Here is a 9,354-nt window from a genome sequence, read left to right on the forward strand (position 1 = left end):
TTGATTTTTTTCCAGATTTTAACTACAAAATTTTGCTTGAAAATATTATTTAGAATTAGAATATTAAATTTCGTCATACGGTGAAACCACACTCATAAAAATGAAGTTTCAAAACTACCTTGGACATTTATTTATAAACGATCAGTGAAATAATAAAATTCATAAGTATAATATTTTTATATGTCCTTTATTGTAGTTTGACAGTTTCTTATTATATGTTTCAAACGTTTGATCAAAGCGCATAGTTACCTATATATATTTTTAAATACACTCGTTGCCGCTTCCGCTATCGCTTCTGAATTGAGACATGGATACTGTGAGGTGCCTACCTTCAGACTAATGCATTTATGCATCAGCCGACGAGCCAGATCGATACTGAGAGTAATTTCGCGAAATATTGTGAGAAACTGTATTTTATTTCTTACTTTGTTATCTTTATCATACTCTTAAGTATATTTTCATGCACCTTACAAAGTTAAGGTTCTTTTTACTTTTATTATAATACTTAAGGCAAGGTCTATAATGTACAGTATTGTGTGTTCGAAGCGATTGTTTTTATTGCCAAAATAACGAATTAAGCTATCAGCCCATCTGATTTAATTGGTCATTGGAACCCACAACTTAAATCTCCCAACACGAAAGGTTGAAAATCTCATTTCTTTGTTTTAGCGGTTCTGTAGCCCTTGAAACCTAAAGGCATCGACTGCTTCACGACAGATATAGGTAGGATTGTGGTAGCTACTTGTGCCACTCCCATTAACATGACTAATCTTTATATTTATATTATATAATTTTTTTTAATTTTATTAAAAAATTTTTGTTAAAAATTTTATTAATAATTTTATTAAAAAATTTTTTAATTTAATTTATATTATATAACTTTATATTATATAAGCGGTAGGCAGCGGCTTGGCTCTGCCCCTGGCATTGCTGAAGTCCATGGGCGACGGTAACCACTCACCATCAGGTGGGCCGTATGCCCGTCTGCGTACCAAGGCAATAAAAAAAAAAATTTCTTCTGTGCGTGTGTTTGTCACTGAACTCTTCCTAAGCGGCTGGACCGATTTGAACAATTTTTTTTGTATGCGTTTGGGTGGCGCCCTGGATGGTATAGATTCACAAATCAGCTCGGTAGATGGCGCTGCGGTCGGTATCTAGGTTATTTATCTATACTACAACTAAGCGGCTGAATCGACTTGAATGAATTTTTGCAGGACAACGTCTGTCGGGTCCGCTAGTCATGCATAAATTTGACAGGTTTAATTTAAAATACGCGAGGCTATATTACACGCACTATTACGTAACGACGCCGCGACGCTTGTCACACGCCTAAATAACGGGAACTCATCAAATGCGAAAATAAGGAGTAAGGACGCATTAAATAATAGCGTGTGCAAGCCGCTTTTTGCGCGCAAAGCCGCAGCTTTGACTGATTCGATGTTGCACAAGTTAGCGCTCCTGACTGTTTCGCCAAGAGATTCAATTCCCACAAACATCATGGCGGTGAACAGGTTTATTTGTTCTTTGTCTGGGGGATTATTATCTGTAACCTGTAAATATCGTCATAATATTTAAATATATATAAGTAAGTATCAGTCTCTGGTACCCGTAGTACAGAATATCCTATTTTGGGGCAAAGTTTCTTGCGTGTCTGAAAAATATAATTATATTTAACTGCATTTTATGTTGCCAACGATGCGGAACAATCTTACAAGTTCATCCTTCATGAGTCGAATGGACTGTTGAACATTTTTAAATCCTGTAATTATTATTACAGCCACGTTAGTAACCGGGAGATCGATCGTATGGTCCTAATAACATGAAATCATAAATAATAATAAAATTCGTAATAATGACATGAAAAGGAATGGTCGTAAGTACCGATCATCGGTGACTCTTGCTGGGGCTAGTATTGGCAAAGTCTCTCAGGTTGAGCCCGTGAGATCATCTACCCGTCCGGGCATAGCTGGAATAGCCCCTTAGGATACCAGCCAATAGATTGGGGGAAAATCGGTGGCGTGACGGTAAAAGACGAAACAGAATTTTCCATGCAATATACCAAACAGACCACTGGGTGGTATGCTCGTAAATCCAGAAACTCCAAACGGATTATTTCTGACAATACGAAAGTTTTTCATATTTTGGTCATTTGACCTGTATCTATCTACCTACCTATAGGAATATTTCAACAAGAGTTTAAGTCAAGGAAAATTTGCAGACGTTTCAAGGACCAAAAACAACGCAATATCTTTATTATTTTGGCCTAATATCATGACCAGGATAACCAGAATTTTAGATATGTATATAAATATTTTCATTTTCAACTACACATTACATACATACAGCTTAAATTGTTTTTTTGCTATTAATGATAAAATGGAAGGTGATGAGATAACTCCATTTGTAAATTACGTTAACTAATAAAATGGTTGCGCGTGATAAACAAAATCAATTCTAGCGAATAGATGCGATCGAAACTAGGAAGAAAAGTTGTGGAGCCATTAAAAGCGTCTTCGCTAGTGCTTTTCCAGGTAAATACGACTGCATTTCACGAAGCGTTCCACACTAAACTTAAAAGAAAAGTTGTGTAGGAAGTAAATAAGATTTCCCTAAATTTAAGAACACAAAGACGCCCGAGTTCCTCCGACTTATTCAAATGTACTCGCAAATCGGATTCGCTGCTCCTTTCGTTAAAGAAGACTTGTCTTACTTTTCTTTTTTATTTATTTTTACCTTTGTTAGGGTAATGTTTCGTTAACACAGCGTTACCGGTACAAAATTCTTTTCTTAATGCTAAGCCGCATTTGAATATCTTATTGTACGATGGAAATTGAGGATTTAATAGGGTACTGGTCTCTTATGTAAAATTTATTTATTTCATTATTTATTTATATAATACAAGGAGAACCAACAGCCAACTAACATAGTATAATAATATAACAAATAATAGAAACAAAAAGCCAATTAAAATTAATTAACATATTCCGACTCACCTTGGTTTTGGTGCTTATTTAATGGATTATATTTTGTTGTCCAAGCAGATATGCGAATATAAAATAAAATACGGGTATAATATTTATATATTTTTTACAGAAATACATTTATGATGTATTTCTGCAAAAAAGCATAAAGTTACAACGATAAAAATAATTAAAACCATGTTTAAAATTAAAAAGATGAAACTGACTTCCTACAGTATAAAAGCATGCGGCACACAACTAACAATAGCTAATGGAAAAACATAATTAAACTGTTACGGAACGAAGTAAGCACCACCTTGTACCGAACACAGCCTATAACGTATAAAGTAATGAACGTAAAGCGGATAGCACTTTGACTACAATTCGCGACAGAACCAGGTCGTATTCGCGATCACAGTAGTATATCACGTCATTACGGATCCTTCTGATTCATTAACGGTGCTTTTAGGTACCTCGAGCATTGGCCACCGTCCTCCCGAACCCGTCGCTTGCGATGAAGGGTTCGACGAGTAAATTAACCCACAGACAGCCCACTGAGTTTCTCGCCGGATCTTCTCAGTGGGTCGCGTTTCCGATCCGGTGGTAGATTCTGCGAAGCACTGCTCTTGCTAGTGTTAGCAACACTCCAATTTGAGCCACGTGATCTCACTTTCACGTCAAAGAGAAGCTGAAACGGCCTCAAGACTATCAGCATAGGTAGGGGAAAAAGTAGTATATACCCGTGTCCACCCAATGCTGAGTTTAGTTCTCTTCACATGCACTCCATTTCCTTTGGTTTGTTGCCTTTCGCATCCAGTCCCTACCAGCTATTTCGACCAGCTCGTCGGCCTACATCATTGGTTGCCTGCCCACATTACGACGTCCAGTACGAGGTCTCCATTTCAGTACTTTTGTACCCCACCGATTATCAGTGCGACGGCATAATATATGGCCGGCCCACTTCCATTTTCTCCGAACAATCGCTTTGGCTATGTCAGTCAAAGCAATTCTTCTGAGGATTTCGGTATCGCGCATCCTATCCCGTAGAGAAATGCTTAACATAGCCCGTTCCATGGCTCTTTGCGTGAACTTGAATTTGAATACTAAGACGGGCTTTTTGAAAATTTATTGCTTTCAGTGTATTTTTATAAGGTATTCTTTATGTAAATCATGAAGTGTAAATAAATATTAACAATACCGCTTTAGGTGTGAATATTTCCTGAATATTATTCAAATTCGTATTGAAAGTACGTGTCGCCTTATAATAATATTGTGGATTACAATACCACATACAAATAATGAAAATGCCACATCATTTCCTCGATCCGAGAAATGAGCTGATACAAAGCATATTGGTTTTGTCACCATGCGAACTTTTAGCCTAATTGCTGTCTGTACTTTCGTATTTTAATTTTGGTAATGGAGTCATTATTTTTGGAAAGTAAAACCTATGCTACCTGCCCTGCTTCTCGTCATGTTTCCCTCTTCTTCTGGGCCTTCAATAATCATCGTGGTTTCGGAAATGAAATCGATGTTAAATTGTCATTCAAGAAAAACCATGGAGTACTTTTATAAAATACTAGTCATAATCTCACAGATGATACATTATATATGCCCTGAAAATATAAAAAATAATCCTAGAATCTGCGGTACCTACCACGTTACGGAAAACGTCGCAGCCTTAAGGATATGAGACCCGGTGCATTCGTATTGAGTAATCCGCACGTGTAGGTACCACCGCCCTGCCTATTTCTGCCCTGAAGCAGTAATGCGTTTTGGTTTGAAGGGTGGGGCAGCCATCGTAACTATACTCGACCTTAGAACTCTTGTCTCAAGGTGGGTGGCGACATTTACGTTGTACATGTCTATAGGCTCCGGTAACCACCTAACACCAGGTGGGCCGTGAGTTTACAAGAATGTAGCTGTTACCGAATAAAGGTAATTTGGTAAACATCGGAATCATGGGAACGACATGTTAAAATATTATTACATTTATACGATTATATAATACCTAACGACAACATTGGAACCGTCTGCTGTACAAAAGCATCCTCTCGGTGGAAGAGCTCCCCGTTGTTGCCGTTAACTATAAATCGATTCAAAAAATACTCCATGAAATATATCCAACTTGGTTCGAGATACTTCAAAATAAATTCCTTTGACAAAATATTTATTGTGATCAGTCAATCATGCTGCTAATGTCCGTGCTCCATTGAATAAACATAAATATCGCGTCGATTTCCCCCGTTTCGGGCGTTTTGTGGTATTTGCCGCACAATGCTTGGGAATCGGAGCGATTTGCACTGTCACCTCTATGGACGATTACGTTTTCTTCAATACAAAACATCGGTACTTAAAAAGAGGATGTGGCAAGAACAATCGTTTGAATTAATGGTAGCAGTGTCTTCAAAATTCCAAAAATAAGTATTTAATTGGCTACTCTGTCCATTTATTAGCTTTCGTGATAATAGTCTATCCGGATATTAATCTCCGCCAAGTTATGACCTCATACTCTCACAGCTATCGATACTACTTCCCTGATATCTTACCTCTAATTATGATTTAAGGTACTGGTGATAAGACAAGTTGTAAGTTTGCCAGGGTAGGCCAAGCTGCGTATCAACAAGCTGCTTTAAAGCAATCATGCCGTCAGGCCATTTTCGTAACACACAATGTTGTTTTAGTTTCAATAAAAGCATTAATCATAAAACTTTTCAAAAAAAAAACCTTATACGTGTACATTCTTATGATACCACATTCAGCAGAAACAGTAGCTCCAAGGTAAACTCCAAAATAGTCGATTCACGTCGATTAGTGGTCGATGCTTCACAAAACTGATTGTCGTTCGCCAACAATACTGAACGGTGTTCAACGTGTTACACAATCCAAATATAACCGTGTCATTTGTACCCCTCAACCCCTACTATTTAAGAGGGCTGTACGGAAAAATTAACGCAGTTACCTGTGAAAAATCGTGTGAAAATCATACGAATTGGCATCTTATTTTAAAAAAAGTTGTTTTGTATTTCCTGATAAGTAGTGAAATTCTAGTTACCAACAAGAGACCAATAATATTCTAAAACAATAGCAAAATACTTTTTTTAAACAATCGTCGCAACGTGTTCGGTTCCTACTTTAAATTTTGCAATGATTAGACCAATGAATTAATCGTTGTTCACAATCAAGACACTTCTTGAGAATCCCAATGACAATGGAAAACCAAACGGAGCCTCTTGATTTATCAACTAAATCAAAGCAGCAAAACTCTGCAATCTATTTAACGGACTACAAGTTCCTGACGGGACTGAACAGTCATTTAGTAAAATTATTTGAGAGCTCACACTCAGTCTGTGGGAGAGACAAACAGTTTGTGTCCCACAGGAGTGGTGTCAAGAACATATTGCCCTGTCACATTTGCTTCAAGACCTTTGATAGGCCTTCCTTATTGAAAAGACACATGAGAACACACACAGGTAATGAGTACAATAGATAGAATATACTGCGGAATCAATACACCATTGTAATCGAAACGTTTTAATAGTCAATAGTTAAAAATGCTTAAATAGACCATGATAAGGACATTATTAACGACACTGTTAAGGCAAAAGTTTAATCACACGATAGTTTAAATATCGACAAATTTTAACAAAAAAATTAAGAAGCAAATGTTGGATAAGGTTGTAATCGTTCTCGCTGGTAAGGGCGCGGGCAGTCCCACAATAGGCCCTGACCACCAATAATAGTCGCTCACGACCGTGCTCCGTTGGTGGACCTATGCGACACCGACTACAGGAGAGGGCCGGTGCTATTGCAGGCAGCACACAATTAACTGCTGCCCGTTTGTTTCAGGAGAAAAGCCACACATCTGTAATGTGTGCAGCAAAGGCTTTAGCACGTCCAGCTCGTTGAACACGCACCGCAGGATACACACTGGTGAGATGCGATTGCTTCACTATATAACCTGACGTTAGCACAGTTACATGGACGTCACGACGGTAGGCAGCGGCTTGGCTCTGCCCCTGGCATTGCTGAAGCCCATGGGCGACGGTAACTCACCACAGGTGGGCCGTATGCTCGTCTGCTTAAAAGGGTAATAAAAATAAAATATAAACGACAGTTTCTTTCATTCCTGAATCCAATACCCGGTAACGACAGAGAGAGGGATGATGTAGGTACATTTACCACTAGTCATGAACAAAACCCATCAACAAAATATTGCCGCTGTAGACAGACGAGTGTTCATGTTTGTTTGAAGGGTGAACTCAGACTTAGAATTCACGTCTCAAGGTGGCGGCGTTTTTCTTGTTGTTTATTAGCTCCGTTAACCACTTAACACCGGATGTGCCGTGAACTTGTTGATCCGACTAAACAATTAGGTAATAAAAAAATACTACATGGTAGTCAGCGGCTTGGCTTTCCCTTTGGCCTTGCTCATATCCATGCCAGTTGGACCGTTTGTTCGTATATCTAATGAGGCCATAAAATGCACAATTTCAGGTGAAAAGCCTCACAAGTGTCCGGAATGTGGAAAATGTTTTACAGCCAGTTCCAACCTTTACTATCATCGCATGACGCACACCAAGGTAAGCTCTTTGTAGTAAGCAGGGAGTCATGGGGTGTGGTCCGTGGACCGAACAGAGTCCAACTGTGCATAGTTCTGCAGCTGATGTCGATACAGACTCTAATCATTTAAATTAAACCATACTGGATGGCACATTTGCTTGAAGAGAAAATCATTATTTTAAAGTTTTTTTTTATTACCTACTTAAATGGGTGGATGACTTTATCGCCCACCTGGTGTTAAGTGGTTACCGGAGCCCACAGACATCCACAACGCAAATGCCGCCACCCATCTTGAGACATGACTTCCAAGGTTTCAGTAGTTACGACGGCTGGCCCGCCCTTCAAACCGAAACGCATTACTGCTTCACGACAGAAATAGGCGGAGTGGTGGTACCTACCCGCGCGGACTCACAAGACGTCCTACCACCAGTAATTACGCAAATTATAATTTTGCGCATTTGATTTAAATTACACGATATTATACCTTCAACATTTGTCAAGTACGTATTTCATTACAAAAGTTGGCACCCGCTTGCGGGATTCGAACATCAGGGCATCGCTTGGTACGAGTACACCGGGCGATCCTTTAGGCCTCAATTATTACTTATTTATGACCGTTATACAAGTGTGTGTGTGTGTTTTTTTTTATTGTCCTGGTAGGCAGACGAGGATACGGCCCACCCGATGGTGAGTGGTTACCGTCGCCCATGGACTTCAGCAATGCCAGGGGCAGAGCCAATCTGCTGCCTACCGTTAAGTACTCTCCACAAGGCTCGTTTGAAGAAAGGATATGTCATGGCGCTAGGGAAACACCGTGGAGGGGAGCTCATTTCAAAGCCGGTTGGTAGGTGGCAAAAAAGATCTCTGGAAACGCACTGTGGATGACCGCGGTGGCTCCAGGTAGTATAAATTGCTACGAGGACGTATGGGATGGTGTGGCGGGTGTCCCCACTGAGCTGCGGGTGTGTCCCCAGAGCAAGCCGCACAAGTGCGCGTGGTGCCCGCGCTCCTACCCCACGCCGGGCGAGCTGCGCGCGCACGCCGCCGCGCACGCGCGCCACGCCACACTACTCACTAATGGATATAAATAAACCGTACCCTACATTGCGCCGTTTTATTTGCCCACAACAGAAGTGAACAAAGAACTATTATCAAGGTAGAAACAATGATATCCTACACATCCTTTTATTGCGTTTTTTACTGGTGGTAGGACCTCTTGTGGGTCCGTCCGCGCGGGTAGGTACCACCACTTGCCTATTTCTGCCGTGAAGCAGTAATGCGTTTCGGTTCGAAGGGGAGACAGCCGTTGTAACTATACTGAGACCTTAGAACTCATATCTCAAGGTGGGTGGCGCATTTACGTTGTAGATGTCTATGGGCTCCAGTAATCACTTAACACCGGGTGGGCTGTGAGCTCGTCCACCCATCTACGCAATAAAAAAAACATCACAAGTGGACGAGCCCGGCCAGTTGCGTGCGTCGAACCAGATTGTGAGGGCGTTGAGCTCACACCTGCCTACTGATTACTTCGTGTTACATTGCGTGCAGTGTAAACAAAATTATTAAATATTATGTATAGTAAAAATATGATTAAGTACTGGAATAGACAGTATGAGTGCGTCGGGAATGTGGCCCGGGGACCCGATTGCTCGAGCGACCAGCCCGGGCAGGCCCGTGGGCGCGAGACGTTCATGCTGCCGATACCCTACTGCTGCCGTGAGCATGGTGTCCGCCGCACGCTCGCTGAGGTCCCCTCGCACTTTACATTTGTCAAGATTGTAATGATAAGGCATTTAATTACAAAACATTTATTATTTATGTAACGTTCATT

At 40.3% G+C, this 9,354-nt stretch overlaps 1 long non-coding RNA gene across 1 annotated transcript; it reads left to right on the forward strand.

The window, feature by feature from the left end:
- The first annotated feature begins 309 nt into the window (after positions 1-309).
- Positions 310-8,294, forward strand: LOC119630250 (uncharacterized). The gene is made up of 3 exons (XR_009976172.1): positions 310-399; positions 6,810-6,893; positions 7,458-8,294. It is a non-coding gene; the product is annotated as an uncharacterized LOC119630250 (long non-coding RNA).
- The last annotated feature ends 1,060 nt before the right edge of the window (positions 8,295-9,354 follow it).

Source organism: Bombyx mori, chromosome 22 (assembly GCF_030269925.1).
Source record: "Bombyx mori chromosome 22, ASM3026992v2".
Classification (NCBI taxonomy): Eukaryota; Metazoa; Arthropoda; class Insecta; order Lepidoptera; family Bombycidae; genus Bombyx; species Bombyx mori.